Here is a 20,087-nt window from a genome sequence, read left to right as displayed (position 1 = left end):
AGAAACGACACCAGTTACTGCTGTCCCGACGTGGCATCACAGCTCATCGCTGCCGCCAATTTCACCTTGGACCCTTGCCGAGCTTACACCAAGTACGCGAGCCACAACATGGACGCCCTCAACAGAAAGAAAGTAGACAACCAATCCTTAGAGGCGCTTCGTATATCCGCCACCCTCGGTCTATTCCGAAGTCCTGCCGGGAAACATATCGCCGCCTTTCATCGAAGCTGCCTGTTTACCCTAGGCCAGGACTCCGATCTGCCCGAGAAAACCATGACAGCACTCGTAGAGACCACCGGAATTTCGAAAACCATGAGTCCGACGGACGTTCTTCGCGTTCTGATTCAGCTGTCCCTGCTGCACGACCTTCACACACCGGTCGATATAACGGTGTTCCCACTTTACGATGGAAGCAACGTTTTCACCATGACCCCCGATGTGCACTCGACCTTCGCCGGAAGTAGGTACGATTACGTGCGTCAAAAAGTGCTCACGGCGTACAACGAAATATTGCGAGTCAACGTATCAAAAGAAGACTTTTCGATACTGCTCTCGCCGTCACCAAAAACGAAGCTAGGGTATGACGTGTAATGATAGCTTTCAGGTCTTGCACACACTCGTTCTGGGCGTCTCTCAGCAAGAGTGGATCTCCATGGCAGCTCCGTTTCACATCGGGCCAACACCGAGTTTTATGTGTTACAAGGACATCGACTTCCTCGGGGAAATATTACACGCCCCGACCTCGGAATCCGAACCTCGGGAAGTTCAGCTCGCTCTTCTTTTGGTCATGTGCAACGTCGACCTCGTCTTGCGTCGCTACGAGCATCAATCGAACACCAATTCGCTATTTTCGAGGTGAGAGACCTGGACCAACCAACTAACGCCCCTCTGGAGAATCATTGTCCATGAACAACTCACGGATTCACAAAGGGACCGGGATGTGCGGGGCATTTTCATCGCCACGAAGAAGGCCGTCATTGGTGACGTGCTGGAGCTCTTGCATCCTGCCGACGCGTCGGACGCTGAACGCCTCCTGTCCACAGTACGCCTTGTTCTACCAAAGCAGCTCATCCCCGATGATCTGCCGCTCCCAGAAGCCGAACCGAACTACTATCTGAACGCTCTCACAATGAAGCTCTACCGAGTCACTGTAGAGAAGCGGCTTGAGGCGTTTGTCCTAGACCAGCATCAGTTCAACCAGGCGTCGCTAGAGACGACCATCAGGCGACTCCATAACGACGTCATTCTGGTGCCTTCCTTAGCCTACCCCTCGTTCAGGTTCGGCAACGACGTGGATCCCGCCATCAACGCGGATACGGTGGGCGTGGAGATGGCTTTCGAGATGTGGTGTCTCGTGTATGACTTCGGCGGCTGGTCTGAGGAAAGTGCCTCCAGTATACGAGAGCAAATCGCTTGTTCTTCGTCGAGATCTCGCGGGGCCGCACTTTGCAGGCCAAGGCCCGCTTGTCCATCAAATCGGCGTCCGCATCCGTGCGAGCGGTTGGCAGGCCCTGGCACCTGCCTCAGTACGTCTGGGGCCACAACCGTCTGTCCAGGGCACAGATGTTCTGCATGAAGTTCGCCACACAAAACTGCGCCGGGTGGAGGGGAACGAATTCGGTAGACGACGTGCTTACGAGCCTTCGCGACTTCAGAGAAACCTACAGCTGCCCCTTTTCTGCGAGCAAGGCCGTCAACTGTTCTTTAGATTACGAATTTTAGGAATTGCATCCAGCCTTTCAGTATATATTTCCGATTGATGCGTCCGCTACACACCCATCTTGTTCGATGCAACGTATCGGTTATCTACTCTTGCCTAATGTACTTTGGAGAAAAACTTGGAAATCGAAATACTTGAATTTGAACGAAATCTGCGAGTTTTTCGCACACCAGATAACGCAGCCGATGCTACGATCAATAGGGCCAATCAAATAGCTTCAAAAGTAAATCATCTGTGCTAATCATTGTTGTGCGTTTGCCATTACCAACTAAACCAATGAAGCCGAGTAAATCCGTTGTGATATTACACTTTTGTTTCCATTCGTGTTTGGTTTAGCCTGCAATTGCAAACCGACAAGAAAATGAAAAAAACGAACGCCGTGACTATGCACTTTAGGCACTGCTTGATCGGGTCTATCCGATGGTAGCCTCAGCTGCAGTCAGGTATAATATGAAACAAAGTATAGGGCCTCTGAACTCGTCAAACACAAAGCCGAAGTTGACGGAGCCCACCGATTGGCCTATCGCGACGATGACTTCGCGCTTTTTTCGCCGACGTCCATTCGACACGCTCCGCCAACTTTCGGCTCCAACTTTGTGTTTGACGAGTTTAGGGCCCAATGTCACTGTGTTGTCTTTCTGTGGAATTCCAGACAAAATATAATGAATACCATATTATTTTGACGAACTGCTTTATTCTTGAAACCAGAAGCCGAGGGAAAAAAGTCATTTCTCGCCTCTTTTTGTGATTACCCGTCAAGATTACTTAACGTCGAGACGTTACCTGGAACAGACAAGATGTAAAACCAAATGTTTAAAGATGATCTAGACAGCAAAATAAGCAAAATAATTCGCGTGTAAATTCTCGTTAGGCAAAGTCAGATTTTTTTGTTATTAGTCCGTGAGAGGTTAAGCGTAGAGTGGGAGCTCTTCCCACCTCTTTGCAATTTGCTCAACCTTTCACCGACCAAAGAAATAGTTATGTGGATGGTTGTTTCTATCCCAGTACAGTTTTGTTCATTGAAAACTGTACCGAGACAATAATTGGGGCTGTGTGGATATTTATACAGCGTGTAGTCGGTCAGCCATTTCAAAGTTTCGACGAGTCACTCGGTGTAGATGAGCAATTTAGCCAGTGCGGTACAACCGCTAGCTTGGGGTCCTTAAGGTGCAACCCCACCCTTGGTTAATGTGATTCTGAACCAAGAGATGGCGGGGGGATCGCCTTCCAGGCCTGTACATCAGTGCAAGAAATCGTGTATGGTGGCGCTTCAATTTATTGGGTATTTTTCTATATCATAAATGTGACATCCCTGGTCCTTTGCTTGTTTTTCTTTCCATGAGCTTTCTTTGGAACGCACACGGCTGCGCCAGTTCTCGTGCAAGGGGTCGAGTTGCCTACGCTCCGGGCTCACGTCTCCAGCAAATGTGGGCAGAAAAAAACGCGAAAATCTTCCTCAGTCAAATGGAGAGACACATGCACAACAGAAGAACCGACGCGCTGAAAAATATAAAATTGGCTGTGCGCCGTTATCGGAAATTTCGGAGTTCGATTACCCATATTTCATTGTGATCACAATTATATGACGGGCCGGCCCTTTTGTCATGCACGTGTTTGGTTCTTTGTGGATTTCTAGGAAAACGTGATGACGTGAAAACTCGGGTTTCCAAAATTCTAGCTTGAGGAATATTAGCTCAAAAATCAAAACAAATGAACTATTCCTTGGTCGGTCAGGTGTCTCATTTAGGTAGCTGGGTAGTCATCTTGAGCCAAACCACGAGACTGGAAAACACAAAATTCACACTCATGTTTAGATGTTGAGTTCAGTAAACCCTACGTAGTAGTGGTGCTGGAGTCATAATACGAGAATGCCGAGGTTAAAAACTAACTCGCATAAGAAATAATTTTAATACGAGTTAAGTGATAAATGCAATGACCTGCCTGGCAAAAATTATGGGTCTGTGGATAGCTTTTGCACACACTTTAAGTAATCTACCAGTCTTAGGAAGACTTTGACGAGCGTGTTGGGACAGATGTAACAGTAAGAAAGCACAAAACAAACAGATGGACGAAAACAGACATGTACAAGCTTTCAGTTTACAACAATATATATTTGACGCCAGCGAAGTCTGCACCAACAACCGTCGGTGGGGAAGGGGGGAACAAGCAAGAGGGAGAAAAGAAGGGGGAGAAGGTTGAGAGGGAAGAAAAGGGGAAGGAAGCTTGTAAGAAAGGAAACTGAAAGCTTGTACACGGGAAGCTTTTAAAAAAGGAAACTGAAAGCTTTCTACATGTCTATTTTTGTCCATCTGTTTGTTTTGTGCATCTTACTGTTATACCAGACTTAATTTGGTGATTTTTGCGCGTAAGTAGTAGTGTGCAAAAATGAAAAAGACGGAAACAGGTAGAGTTCGAGGTTGTATAAAATATAGTGTAAGCACGCACCTGGTACGCTAATTAAGACTGAAACATCCCTACATTTTACACTAGCCTTGAGCGTATCGAAAATTAACGGTGCATCAAAAGCTAAATCTTCTTCACATATACTTCTCAGGCCGTTATGTTTTAATGTTTATGGTACATTATTACCCTCAGATTTGGTGTCAGTTGTCTCCTGATTACTTGGAACAAAAAGAAGGAAATATTCTAACTCTGGGTTGATAGAAAAACTCCACCTGCTTACCACTACCAATCATTTCGGCGCCGATTTTGAGTATTCACCGCATGCCACCTGTCGCGTGTTTGAAACGAGTTTTTTCAAATGTGATTTCGGACAATCGCAATTTTTCTTGACAAGCAACATTTTTTTTTTACTCAGGCAAGTTGTCACATGTGAAGTTTAGAATATTTTGTATTAATTGTGGCACACGTGACAAGTTGCATGTTTTTTTTATATAATCCGCGAAATACAATGCTCCTGGGTTACCTTGGTATCTAATGCATGGAGCACACAAAAGAGCACGAGCTTAATTGCAATGAGAAACAAAAATATTAATGGTAAACAAGCGTGTGATCACGCGAAAACTGAAGGCATTGATCATATGCTGAAGGTAAGGTTTGTTTCACTAAATACTTTACCAGTAAAGTATTTGGTTTTATTGTGCGAGCGAAGAGGAACATGCTAGTGGATGCACGCTGCCCTAAACTACACTTCCAGTGAACAACCGCGTCATCCAAAGCATGGAGCTCGCTTGTATAGCTTTTGGTGCGCTAAAACATTTTAAAACACAATTATAATCCATTCCATTATTTAAATTTTTTTATAAGTGCGCCTATGTGTGTGTGTGTGCGTGTGTGTGTGTGTGTGTGTGTGTGTGTGTGTGTGTGTGTGTGTCTTTTGCGTTGAAGTGCTATGTTCTTAGTTATATAATATTTTTCCATAAGTCCGACAACTACAGCCTGTTTCATCATAAGTAAGAACCGCATAATTAAAGATGTAGACAAAAAAAATTAACGGAAACACGCGAACACAGATTAAAAATGCAATGTAACGGCGCATTCAAAATTAGTCCTTAGTTTTTTAGAGGGCAAGAGTTTCGCAGGGCAACATTGTTACCCGTTGTAGATTATAAAAAGTGGAGTACAACTGTTAGCTCAGGGTTTTTAACGTGCATTGCGCAGTATATGTGATACACGATCGCACAACGGTAGGATGCAGATGGGACACAGAGCCCAGGGTCCCTGCTAAAGCCCCTTGAGAAAGCCGTTTTTTACAAGTACCGCCAACCATTGTTGTGGAAACGCGGAAGACACGTGCCACGAGCGGGTGCTCCGCCGCCATTCGCTTTCAAGGACCAGTCATTTTAGTACTGCGCCGCCATTTGCCTCCAAGGGCCCTCGAAACACGAGCCTCGCGCACTCGCACATTTAAGGTTACTTGAAATACGAACGCAACCACATCGAGGGAATTTAGTCCCCACAGGCTCTGCAGTGTGAGCTCCGTGCTTTGAACGGAGCTTGCACTCGCGCATTTCTCCACATGCTCTGTCTGCGGTGCCACAACACACTCGGCCAGCGATCGCCCGCACTTGGTTTAGCCTGTGAGCTACACCAAATGAGCTACACTTAGAGTATCGGTACTCTTTACCCCGATATTGTTGTGGGCGCTGCCATCCTGGTGGTTAGTAGCAAATCAAACGCGACTGCCGATCGTCATGATTCAAAAGTGCGACTTCTTCAGCATTAGTTTCGATGTCAGGAAGCTCGCGTAATATTGCTTTGCTTTGTTGCGAACTGTTTAAACATTTGTGAAGGACGGGAAAGCGTTTCTTGTGACTTCAGATATAGCTTCAGATAATTGACAATCATCATTTTAAGATCACATTAGTGTATGAAGCGTAGCTTATTTAGTGGCTCTAGTTTAACCCGACTACACAGGCAGAGAAAGAGAACGAACGGCTTGACCTGGCGCTCTTGGCGCTGCTTCAGTTGATTCATCAACCCGCAGCGTTGGCTGCGCTTCGAACTAAGGCAAAGCGAAAAAATATTTATAACTTAGGGTTTTACAAGCCAAATCAACAAAAATCAATAAACACACCCCAATAAAAGAATTGCAGGTTTATTTTGACTAACTGGAGATCTTTTGATGTGCAGCCGAAATCTCAGATTGGCCTCTGTCAGATTGCGGGCACAAATATGGATTCATGGGCGAGCGCGTTGGCTCAGAGACACTGAGTCGTTTTAATGTTTTGTATGTTTGTTTTAATATCATTGCCACTTAAGAGCCACCGAGGTGGTTTTTGAAACAAAATATGGGAGGTATTCACTGGACGCCATGTTTGTGGGCGATGTTTAGAGCGCATGCTCAGAACGAGCTCACATCAATAGCCTGCTGAGACCGGCAACCTTGATGGTGCTAAATGCACGCTTCAAAAGGACTGCGAAAGCTCGCCGTCAGCACGCGCTCAGCAGCAGCGCACACGGATATGGCCGCCAGTGAATACTCCTTACAGTCGAATCATTCCGACCAACATAGCGGCGGAATGGTTCGCGTATGTGGCGGAATCCAAAATGGCGGAATCACTTTCATGGCGCTTATTTCATTTGGATCGAGTCAGGCATGTGTAACACCGTGGTACCGGCCCACGGTGGAACGCGCGCGCAAAAGCAGCTGTGGTGCACCCGCTGTCTCGCGCTTGTTGTTCTGACATCTCTGACTCGCTCACTGCAGAAGTCCAGGCATCTGACACCCTGACATCTGGCGCTTTTTCTGCCTTTCTGGCGTTCCAAGCGGCACACGACGGAAAATGGACATCAAGATATTTTTGAACACCCGTCGCCATCTGTATTTGATATTAAGAAATTGCAATCTGCCGTAACTGAATGAGAAAAGTTTGAGGTCTAAAAAATTCTTAACGAATAATATGCCAACATGAAAGTTCTAAAAATATAATATCGAAGGATGCATTATAATTTAATGTGTCGTAATTTTGATTAGTTGACGTAATTCCGTTTTGATATCTCAATAAAATAATATTATTTTAAACTTCATTTTTTTATTTTAAATTATACATTATTTGTACCGGTTATTGCCTCCTTTTTTAATTTATTACATCCAACCGAACGCTGACGTAAAATATCGTGGACGATGGGACGTTATATCTCGAGAAATAATTTTTTCAACATTAGAGACTGTGGTCTATTAAAAGCTGACTAATAGACCCTTTCCGAAATTCAGTCTGGCCACTTTGATCACTATCATCATCTGTGGAACGGAATTTGTGCCCTACGAATGGCGGCCTTCTAGTGACTGATAAAGGAAGACGTTGAAGATGCTCCTAAGCGGATATTGCGAGGCCTGTACGTTCGGGGGTCAGTACGAAGCGAAGTAGGGCTGGAACACAAGAGCTACGTAAGCGTTTATTTCTAATTGCTCAGATTCAGTCAATCTGTAAGCGGCACACAATCGGCTTTAAAGCACTTTGGTGTATAGAATTTTCTCGAGGCATCTCAGTGGGTTCGAGCTTTGTTCTGAATGCACGTTCTTGGTCACCATCGACCTGAAAGTGATCGAGAAAGAACTCACACTGAACAATTCCTCGCGTGCCGTCGACTTGCGAAAGTGACGGTGCCGATACAAGTTCATTTCCGCCATTGATAGGGCAAAACCTAAACTGCTTTACGAACCACCAGATGGCACTGAATTTCTGAAAGGGTCTATTAAATGTCAACTCGACATAATCGTAATATAAAGACATTAAACTATTGCGGAAACACAACTCTTTAATTTGACATTCATTTTATAATTGTAAGATACACAGAAAGAAAGTTATAAGCCGTCCGAAAAGCACCAAACGTCATGCGCGGTGAGGTTGCACCTTAACATGCACCAGGCAGTGGTTACACAGTGTACTAGAATACTTGGGTAGTGTTGTTCGAGCCCCACCCCTGCCCGTTTCGATCTGGATGAGCATCGTACCGGCGTGCGGTCGTGTATCACTACTGCGTGATGCACGTTAAAGACCCCTGGCTAGTGGTTGTTACAGCACTGGCTAAATTTCTTATCTACAGCTGGGAGACTCGTCGCCCCTGTGAGGCAGACCAAGTTCTAGGCTGTATAAACACACACACAGCCCAATTTTTTTTTTTTTTTTTTTGGGGGGGGGGGGGGTAGTGTTGGGACCTAAAGTCACTGGATCCTGGGAAAGTAACGCCAAGCTACCCGTGTGGTCGCCATCTTGGTCCGTGAAATTAGCAATTTCTCATTGACCCCTCCGTTCTTGGTGAGCCGATCTAGATTCGCTGGTGACGGGTAGCTTTATTAAGTCGTTTTTTTTTTTATACCGAGATTTTACTAAACAAGCGTACACCTTCGCACCACCACCAGATGCTGTGTCGGTGCTTGGAGGCACTGAAAAATAAGTTTATTGTATTGAGATACGCAAGAACAACAATCTAATTGTAAGAGATCCAGGGAGATGGGCATGAATAATAAGTTGATTGCATACAGAATGCCAAAGACTTTGATATTGGCGAGGAACGCCTCCAGTACGATGATGCTCCATGGTAATCTTGGTGAGTCTGTTTAGAACGGCCCTCTGGAAGCTTCGAAGATTTAAATGGACCAAGATGGCGATTTCCATGGCAACGTAGACCGATTAGCCAATCGCCTTGCTAGGTTTGGGTCGTCTGTATGTCAGTATCCGTTTGTGTCCGGCTAGCAGGTAGGGAAGGCAATGGCGCTACTTTCCCAGGATCCAGTGACTTTATTGGGACCAAGCTAAAGTGTACTCTGACCGAGCGACTCGGCAACAAGTGCTCGTGAGGGCGCGTGTATTGTCAGTCCGTGGCGGCGCTGTAGGCAAGTTACCCGTAAAGCCCCTCGATGTGTTTGCACTTGTCTTGCAAGTAGCGTCAAATGCACGAGTGCACGAGGCCCATGTCTCGAGGGGCCCTTGGAAGCAAATGGCGGCGCAGCACTGAAATGAGCGGGCCTTGGAAGCGAATGGCGGCGGAGCACCCGCTCATGGCACGTGTCTCGCGCGCTTCCACAACAATGGTTGGCGGTACTTGTAAAAACGCTTTCATCAAGGGGCTTTAGTTACCCGAAAACAATTCCGCAGCCCGCCACGTTTGGCGGGAAATGCGTTTAAGTCCACGACGTTGTTGCTTTTTTTTTTACTTTGAGTGGTGCGCGCTTCGATAAGCCGACCACGATTTCATAGTTTCGTGTGTTCGATCGAAATATGTCTTGAATCTTGTGTGTTCTGATTTTGCAGATGGTGAACGCGCAAGGCTAGCCCCTAAATGCCATCGGCGAAACGGCGACAGAACTCTTGCTGCACACCTGGTTGCCAAACGGGCTACATCCGAGTTAAAAGCGTGGAAACGGCGTCCCTTTTCGGCGTTCCAAAGGACAGAGCTACAAGAAATCTTTGGCAAAAAGAATCTGCAACGATCAGACCAGCGTCTTGAAGAAACAAGCGCTGTCTTCGAGCTGCACTTCGAGCCCCGCTTCGTCCTTCGGGACTACGTTCACATAATCGGCCGAAAGAAGGTGAGGATTCTTCGTAGAAACCCCGCGTTTACGCCAGAGGCGGTGCCGGCTCTGCTGCCAAGTGTACCCCAGGACCTGAGTGGTGACCCTTCCGCAGGACGAGACGAAAGGAAGCGGAAGGCAAGTCCAGCATAGGTCATCGTTGCAGAGCGTTCGGGGCTCGCTCGGGAAACTGACCCGTTGTCACCAGTGGTGAACAGCGAAGCTTCTGCCGCGATCCCACAAGTCATCGATCGCAACACATTAGGCTCCCAGAATGTCCTAACTCCCTACTGGGCTCTTCACAAGTTCGGCAAATTTGACGGTGTTGCTTATTTGGAGACTGCCCTTGAGCCGAAATCTAACAACATCAGCATCGACAGGGCGGTGTTCTTTTGTTTCGACAACTTACTTGATGTGTTATGGCAAGTCTACCTCAAGACGACTACGTCGTATGCTAAGCACACCTCCAGACGAATGCGTCATTATTCTACGTATCATTATCATCACGCGGTTTCTCGGTCAAGCTAAAAAAGGCAAAATTTTACGATGAATTTCGCGAACCTCGTTGCCCTTTCGCGAATTGTCGAAATTTTGGTAGCTTTTAATAATGGCTCCGTTCAAAACTGCAAGTGCAACATGGCCAATTAAACCGTTAATTAACAAGATAACTAACGGATTTGGGTTAAATATTAAAGATTGCAACGGTACGTTATTTGCCCATTTATTGTCCACCGAGCCCGACAGATATAAGTAAAGACTGCATCCACGTATCTGCCACCTCCTTTTTTGTAAGATCGGTAAATTTCTGTAAAGAATGAAACAAAAACAACCTGTATGTCTGCGCGGACCAGATACTACTTTTGTGGAAGCATGGGTCTTTCACTTCGAATATCCAACTCAGGCGAGACTTAACTTGCTGTCAGAAAGCAGCTGTCGGTTCGATTTATTGTTATGAGCGTGTGGGTTTCAGATGGTCTACCATCAAGAGCACAATGCGCTGCACATTGTGACCATGTATGCGCTTCGCATTGCAACCATGTATTTTCATTGCCGTGCTTTAAACTATTACGACTTTTACATTGCCTGGTTTACATGTGCTGTTGTTTCTTGCTCTAGATAATGTGAAATAGTTCCTAGTTTTCTTTGAATCTTGTAAAGCATTACTTGTTCAGCCCATGTTGTTTCAGTTTTTCGACTTAAGTTCAATGTTAAAACACGTGATAAAACTTGTCAAGACTTATAAGTCATCTCTTACCAGTGCACGTCGGGTGGTCCTCAGATGGTCGTGGCAACCATGATGAAATGTAAGATTGTCATCTCTTTGCGACAGTCTCTTGGGTGGTTTGTCGAATAGATGAACACAGGAATGAGTGACAAGTGAAGCGAGCTGATTATGGTCCGGAAGAAGAAGACGGGAAGAAAAAAAAAAAAGAGAAGTTAACCTGGGGTACTTAAAAACATACTAAAACAATCTCGAGCTTTAATATACGCCGTTTCGTTCCACCAAAAAAAAAAATATTTTTGGGGTTTAGGTATTCCCGACAAATATCTAATGTTTGGCCGTTTGCAACGAAAGAAATGGGCATTTCATTTAAAATGCTCACCATTCGATGAACCGTAAGTCGCAGCTAATGCTTCGCTGAATCAACTTGCAATCCGCTTCTTTAAAGTCGCAAATGTTTTTATGTGAAGCCAGAGTAATGTCGCTTGTACCATCCAATACATTGAAGCATCATGTTGCCAACGGTCGTGCAGCAGCGTAATTGATGCCACGGTACGACCGCTAGCAGGTCGTAGCTGTATCACAAATCTTATGTGCACACTACCAAAGCGGCACCAAAAATTCATATTTTCGCGCCTGCAGCCACGCACGCGCACACGTTTTTGGGTAACACGTCTGTGCCGACACTTGTCGCACCTCAGGCGAGCCGCTCCGGTCCCAACACTACCACGTATTCTAGTACACAGTAGTATAGGAAGTATTCACTGGCGGCCATAGCTGTATGCGCGACTGCTGAGTGCGTGCCGATGGCTAGCTTCCAGGGTTCTTCTGCAACGTGCATTCCACACAGTCAAAATGGTCGTTCTTAGGAGCCTATTAATGGGGGCACGTTCTGAGCATGCGCTCTAGACTGCACCCACAAATATGGCGCCCAGTGAATACTCCTTATAGGGAGTATTCACTGGACGCCATGTTTCTGTGTGCTTTTAAGAGCGCATGCTCAGAACGAGCTCACATCTATAGGCTGCTAAGACCGGCACTATTGACGGTGCGGAATGCATGTGGCGAAATAACTGTGGACGCTCGCCATCAGCACGCGCTCAGCATTCGCGCACACAGCTATGGCCGCCAGTGAATACTTCCCATTGATACACGACCGCACGCCGGTTCGGCGCCCATCCGGATCGAAACGGGAGAGGGGAGCCCAGGATCCCTTGGTTCTGTAGCGCCAGCTTTCGCTCCACGTGCTCCGAGCTGGTGCGCCCTAGCCCACACGTCCACCGATCCCTGCTCCACCACCGGAGGACCCCAGAGCGACGTCATCCGCGGTACGAGTCCTCGCAAACCACGTGAACTTACCGCCGCGGTCGAGTGTTTTGTACCCTTCGGGGTCTACGAGACTTTCTGCGGCGACCTTCTGCTCGAAGGAAGCCTTAAGTTGCTTCTAAGAAGAGGGATAGGCATCGAAAGAGGCGTCGCGGAGCTCCAAGACGGACACACAGTCGCACTTGTATCGAACTTCCGACAGGAGGCCCAGCATCTTACGAAAGGCACCGCCGTGGGTCACGCCGAGGAACTCCCGGACTCAGCCGTAATCGCCGGAATATCAGAAGACCTCTCTTCGTGGCCACCGAAGACAACGCCGCTTTCGCAGTTTGACATTGACCCAACCCTCCCTACACCACAACGACGACAACTCAGTGACCTTCTCGCCGAGTTCATTGAATGCTTCTCCACGTCGTCAAAGGTGCGCCAAGCGGCCGTTGCGAAACACCGTATATTCACTGAAGACAACGAGCTTCCTGTTCGTCAGTCGCCGTACCGTGTGTTTGTGAAAGATAGAGAAGTCATCCAGAAGCAGGTGCAAGAAATGCTCGAGGACGACATTGTGGACTTCATCGGTAGCCGGGGGAAAAAGAAAGACAGGACTCTTCGGTTTTGCGTGGACTATCGCCGACCACGCATCGACGACACTCTGGACCGGCTACGCCACGCCCGATACTCTTCGTCGATAGACCTGAAGAGTGGATACTGACAGATTGAGGTCGACCAAAGAGATCGTGAAAAGACTGCCTTTGTCACGCCGGACGGGCTGTACGAATTTAAAGTGATGCCGTTCGGACTGTGCACAGTACCGGCGACGTTCCAGCCCGTAATGGACACCGTTCTTTCCGGCTTGGAATGGCAAAGTTGTCTCGTCTACCTCGACGACGTCGTGGTATTCGCAAGCAACCTTGACGAGCACCTGAGACGTTTGCGAGACGTGCTACAGGCTATCCAGAATGCCGGACTGACACTGAAGCCGTCAAAATGTCCGTTCGCTTACGGCGAGCTCAAATTCCTCGGCCATGTCGTGAGTGCTCAAGGTGTAAGTCCTGACCCTGCAAACACATCCGCTGTCGTCGAATTTCCAAAACCATCAGACAAGAAAGCCGTACGAAAATTTCTTGGGCTGTGCGCTTACTACAGACGTTTTGTTCGCGATTTTGCCAAGATTTCTGCACCTCTCACACATCTGACGAAGGACGAAGTGAACTTCCAGTGGGGGGAGAAGCAAGAACAAGCTTTCAACGAACTGAAGGAAAGACTCCAGTCGCCCCCTATCCTCGGACACTTCGATCCATCAGCGGAAACGGAAGTTCACATAGACGCCAGGAACACCGGGCTAGGCGCGGTGCTCGTCCAAACACAAGACGGAGGAGAGAGGGTGATTGCTTACGCAAGCCGGGCACTGTCCAAGGCAGAGAAACATTGCTGAACAACCGACAAGGAATGTTTCGCTGTCGTCTGGGCATTAACGAAGTTCCGCGCGTACCAGTACGGGCTCCCGTTCCGCATAGTCACGGACCACCATGCTCTCTGTTGGCTCGCCAACCTCAAGGACCCGTCAGGACGCCTTGCTCACTGGAGCCTTCAACTGCAAGAATTCGACGTGACCATTGTGTACAAGCCTGGCCGTGAGCATAGAGACGCCGATTGTTTGTCTAGGGCCTCAGTCGAACCTTCTCCCGAAAGCACCGACGACGACGATGACGCCCGTTTTCTCAGAGCAATTACAGATACCGACATGGGAGCACTTCAACGAGACTACCCCGAACTTCGCGCCGTGATCGACCACCTCGAAGGTCAAGGAAGTTCCGTTCAAGGAAGTTCTGTTCCGTGATTCTTGACCCAAGACTTGTCAAGCTTCGTTCTGCAGCGAGGCGTGCTCTTCAAGAAGAACTTCAGAACCGGCAACCCTGCCTGGCTGCTAGTTGTTCCTGCCAGCCTGCGAGAAGAAATCTTTGAAGCATGCCACGACGACCCGACGGCTGGGCACCTTGGCTTTAGCAGGACGCTCGCCCGGATCCATAAGAAGTGCTATTGGCCGAGGCCCCCGAAAACCGTCCATTTGTATACACGGTCGAGCCATGAGTGCAAACGAAGTAAGAAACCTCCGACGAAGCCAGCAGGACTCCTGCAGCCGATATCTGCCCCGACTACGCGCTTCCCGCAGGTTGGAATAGATTTACTTGGACCGTTCCCCTATCGACGCAAGGAAACCGTTGGATTCTCGTCGCGACCGATTATCTTACACGATACGCCGAGACGAAAGCCCTTCCGTCGGGAACAGCGGTGGAAGTCGCCAAGTTTTTCGTCGAATCTATTTTTTTTCGACATGGCGCCCTTGAAGTCTTGATAATCGACCGAGGGTCATCGTTTTCGGCTCAGCTAACGCAAGAGATCTTTCGGCTCAACCACACCAGCCATCGTCGAACCACCGCGTACCATCCACAGACCAACGGGCTAACGGAGCGGTTCAACAAGACGATCGCCGACGTGATCTCCATGTACGTCGGTGTAGAGCACAAAACAGTGGGACGAGGTGCTACCATACGTCACGTTCACCTACAATACCGCAGCTCAAGAAACAACCAGATTTACACCATTCGAGCTGGTGCATGGCAGAAAATTGACGACCATGCTGAACGCGATGCTGTCCCATGAGCCAGTGGATGACGGATGCGACGATGCCCCTGCAGTCAGTCAGAGAGCAGAGGAGGCTCGCCAACTAGCTCGCCTTCGAATCCACAATCCACAGCGAGTCGACGCCCGCCGGTATAACCTTCGTCGCCGGGACCTCCACTTTCAACCCGGAAACCGGGTATGGGTGTGGACACCGATACGGCGCCGCGGACTCAGCGAGAAGCTTCTCAAACGCTATTTCGGACCCTACAAAACCATTCGACGCCTCGGCGATCTGAACTACGAACTTCTACCCGACAAAACGCGCCCATCTGCAAGACGCCAGCCACGACCCGAGGTGGTGCACGTCGTCCGGCTCAAGCCGTAGTACGAACCATAGAAATTTGGACTCTCGTCCAAGAGTGAACTGTGGACTGTGGCTCGCGTCTCTGCTATCCTTTTGCTGTGAATCTGTGTTTTCGTTTTGTGCTGCATTGGTACGATGCACCTTTTTTAAAGAAGGGAATAATGCCGCGAGCGCAGCTGACCAAGCAGGCAGCGCGCTCGTGGCCTAACAGTTATCGCGCTCTCCTTCCACGCAGAAAACCAGCGTTCGATTCCTGGCCGCGGGCACGCATTTCTGTTGCCTCTAATGCGATGTTCTGGTAAATTCGAGAACCGTGTTGGCTGATTCGAGGTAAGAATTTTCTACTCGTCAAACCTTCTACACCGACCATTCCAGATGCCCACGCGTGAACTTAAGGGGCTTCGCGTGGCAAGCCAAGGTCACTCTCGCGCCAGCACTCGATCCTGCGGTTTCGCCGACATCGACGCCAGCGATGTTCTGCTGTTTTCTTCTGTTCCCTTTTCGTTTTGGGCACAAGTTAGCCGCATTAAACATTTAGCTTCTTCAGTTATCGTTGCCTCTTTAATTGTCATTTGTGACAGTATGAAAGAGAGCATAGTTTTGTGGCGATAGCCACTGATGATTAAGAAAGAAGAAGAGACGCAGACAGCCGCCTTTTGTCTGTCTCTCCACATTTTTAAAGCGTGCACATGGGTAAAGGAGCCCGCGATGCCTAAACACTGTTGCGTTCCGCGTTGTAGGTCAAATGCTGCGAAACATCTGGAACTCTGCTATCCCGAGCTGCCGTCTGGAGAGAAATTCCGGCGTGCCTGATTGAAGAGCATTTCGCGACAAGGCAGCGAGAAGGGCAGCCAGTGGCAACCAAGCTTCGCCCCCCGCCCCCCCCCCCCCCCCCCCCCCCCCCAGGAGCGACGTATACTCCCTTCATTTTAAGAAGCAGGACCACAAAGGTACGGATGAAGCGAAAGTTGCTGCGACCGACAGCGGTGCCGACTCATTTCTCTTGCATCCGTTTTACATGCAATCAGCAGGTTCAAAGAAGTGCAGAACGCTTGTTCGTCTGCCACCTAACGCGTCCACGTCACATGCGAGCGGTAAAAGTCAACAACGCAAAATGCAGTCCCCTGCAGAAAGAAGACCAGCTACTGATGAGTGCGAGGCTATTGAACCTTGCCAGCAAAAAGAGTTTAAAGTGGAAGAATTCAAGACGTCATTCAATATCACAAGATTCATGGAAGATGCCAAGAAAAACGCGCACGCTCTTCATATGAAAGCCAAAATACTGAAGGAGCGAATGGAGAAACTGCGACAAAACTGCGACGAATTTCAAGAGAGATTAAAGCAGTATGAAGAGGACGGAGTTATGCAGGCCTTCATGAACGATTCAAAAGCCGCATCGGAAGGTGACATGACTGCAAAATTTGTCATGGAACAAATAACGAATTTTGACAAGGCAAGAGTATCATGGCAAGAACCATGGCTGAGAGAATGCGTACTATGGAAAGCGACATCATGTAAAGGATATGACCACGTACGCGCAAAGAAACTCTTTAAACTGCCCTGCTGGAGTGCGTTGCAGACGTTTGTCGGGTCGCCCGTGGGAGAGACCGGGGTCACAAGCCTCATCAAAGAACGGCTGCAGGTGGAGAGATGTCTGCGCTCAGAGAAGGAGCCCTACTGCAGCCTCATCATTTACAAAATATCGATTGAGCAGAAAACATATTTACGATCAACAAGGTGACAGAATCTTTGGACTTGTTGACATCAGACGCGAAGATCGATCAAGAGTCACAGAAGTAACCAAAAGGCTTCTTTGCTTCGTGCTACGTGGGCTTTCCACAGGTTACGTGATATCAGTCGGCTACTTCTTTACAAGAAATTCGAAGCACGACCAGCTCTGGATTATTACGCTCAATGTCATGAAGGCGGTTGAAGAGGCAGGATTTTGAATAGTTCGCATCGTCACTGACAACCACCAGACAAACACCGCGATGTTTCGACAGATGTGTGACGACAACACGCTCCAGCATGTTGTGCCGCATCCGGTACGTGAAGGTGAACCGTTGTTCGGCTCTTTTGACCACAATCACTTTAGATGTTCAAAGTTGGCTTTTTGTTAAAAGCCCTCTACAACATTTAACAAAATTTGTTGGTTGAACCAGTGCGACTTCTGAGCCGAGCTCGTGTGGAACCAAACAATCTAGAGATGATGAAAGTGTGCCGCGCAACGTTAATATTTTCACGTGTAGTAATTAGCACCCTCGAGTACTTGCAGAAGAATCCTCAGTCCCACGAGAGGGCTCCAGAATTCCAGTTCTTGACCTCAACCATCACATTTATGAAAACGGTAGGAATGTGGTACGACCTCCATATCTCTGACTGAAAATCGAGATAAACGCCTTTCGTCAGAACACAAGGCAATCGGCTCTCATGGCTTGAAGTTGATTTCATCAGCTACCTCGAGGATAGTGAACTCGAAAGTATCAAGTCTCGGGTCAAGTCCCTCACGAAAGAGACCTATGAATCAACCGTAATGACAATCAGGTCAACGGTCGCCGTCATTGAGTATCTCCTGACTGACCTCTAGAGAGAGCAAACTTTTGAGGCAAAATAAGGTTTTTGTGAGACAAAAACTTGCCTCTAGTGAGTATTCTTTCGCTGACTTTTTTTTTTTAAATTTCACATTTAAGTACGTTCTGACGCGACCTCTCAACAGCGACCCGGTTGAGTCTCTGTTCAGCTACTTCCGCCAATTCAACGGAGGTAACGACCGAGTTGATGACAGAACAGCAGTTTTCAAGGCAGAAAAGTTGCTCAAGGTTCGTTTGTTATATTGCAATCTAACTGATCTTATGTCCGTCGCCCAGTTTCTCGAGAACAGTGTCAGTGCACACCTATCAAGTTTCTTAAAAAGTCCCAATTTCGGCGCACAGGTTGGCATTTTGGAGGCTGCCAGATATGGAAATGCGCCCTCTAGTTTGGAGTGCCAGACGGCGCTGAAATGTGCCAGTTCCACTCGTGAAACAGGAAATCCTGCAGTTCCTGAGGCAGCTCTTGGTGTGCTTTGGAAAATTCAGCACTTGATGAAGTACAATAAAGTCTCTTCTGAACTTGAGTTCGCACCGCTAACTTACATGGCCGGCTACTTAGCCCTTACTTGCGAACAAAACGTGATTATTTTTATCTGTAGATATTGGCGTAATTTCAAAATAAGTAGCTGAAGCATTCAGCCTAGCAAAGCAAGAGAAATGTCAGAATGAAAGCAAGGAAGGCTAATGTGTAGAGCCCCCTCAACTTTGCAGGTGACCTTCCCTGAATGCAAGCTGCAACGTAAGGGGAATGCATCACGTGACGGAGCCCATCAGTTCGTGTTTAGCCTAGACCAAGGAGGACTCAGCTATCCACGACCTGAAGCTGTCTGGCTGTACAAGTTTGTCTGCACCTTTGTCGAGAGGGCTCTACAGTCGGCAGAGATTCGTCTTTGTGAACGGTTTTGCAAGGTCCTCCCGAGCGCTGTGCTTCCACACCTTATGGACTGCCCGCTGATGTGGTTCACTAACTGCAGAGACCCGTACCACAGCGAAGAGCTCTGCGATCTCTTTCTCCTCAGACCTCCTTTGGCAAACTGGGCTGATGACCTGAACAGTTCTCTAGAGAATATATTGAGGCTTTCGCGGAAGCATCTTTCCCGAAAGGTAGTCCGCTTGTGAACTATATGCCTCCCTTGATCTGTTTGTGAACAATGAAGTTTATATTGCTGAGGAGTCGGTTTCCTATTGTCCTCACAGATAAGTAAAAGGAAAAACTCGAGCGTGCTTCAGCGTCGGTTAAAACCTGAAATTATAGGGTCTAGCTATATCTAACTATGACTCATATATCACAGTTGTATCGAAAACGGGGCAACACTTACGGGAACAATCAAATGACTATTCGCTCATACTGCCGGCTGAATCCGGCTTTAACGCGCAGCCTGCAGCTCAGTGAGCTCCTCGCAGAAAGTGTCGTGTGCTTTTATTCTACACAGATTAGTCACATTATTCATGCAATCTGGCATAGACCGATCTGCCTAGGCGTTCGGCGCATGCGTGTCGCCGCCATAACTTTAGTTCAGAAGAGGCAGACGGTCGTGCATGCGAGGCCTCCTGTCGCCTCGTGCTCCACTCGCGCAGACCTCCAGCGGGGTTGTCGCACGTGCAGAAAGACTAAAGTTCCCCCGAAGCATTGCGGCAGCGGTGTCGTTGTAAACTGGCTGGTGGGATCGGTCTATTGAGACTTGCCGCTTCACGAAAAACAATCTAAATAGCCACACTAGGCCGGGTCGGGCGGACTGCTCCTCCTTCGCCGTAACGAGCGCCATGGCTGGCGCTGCGGTGTAAAGTAGAACTATCACTCTCACCAGCGGAGTGAAGCATACGACAGGACGCTCCCAAGGGGAGTCCTAATCGAGTGGCCCTGACAAGACTCTCGATACCGGGTCATTCCATGTGAAACGTCCCAGGCGTTGCGCTCTACCCCTTTCCGATTTAAAGAAGAAAAAAATAATTAATGGCGTTTTGCCGAAATATCCGTAGCCATGTCCTGAAATATTTTTGGCGAAAAAAATATTTTGATGACGTAAGCGCGGTTTTTATTTTTAAAAACAGAGTGAAACTAGGCATCAGTCAGTAATTGATGAACAATCAGCTTTCTAGTAAAACATCCAACAATATTTTTTCTTAAACTTGCACGGCTTTCGACTTACAATGTGGTTGGGCTTGCGCAGTTTTGTTTAATTCAAACGTTTTCTTAAAAAGCTAAAAAATTTGAGAAGTCAATTTGTTTTTGTATTAAAAACCATCTAATTGCTCCCGGGACT

This window comes from Ixodes scapularis, unplaced genomic scaffold, assembly GCF_016920785.2.
Source record: "Ixodes scapularis isolate PalLabHiFi unplaced genomic scaffold, ASM1692078v2 ptg000058l_1__unscaffolded, whole genome shotgun sequence".
NCBI classification, from domain to species: Eukaryota; Metazoa; Arthropoda; class Arachnida; order Ixodida; family Ixodidae; genus Ixodes; species Ixodes scapularis.
This window is presented reverse-complemented; position numbering follows the sequence as displayed.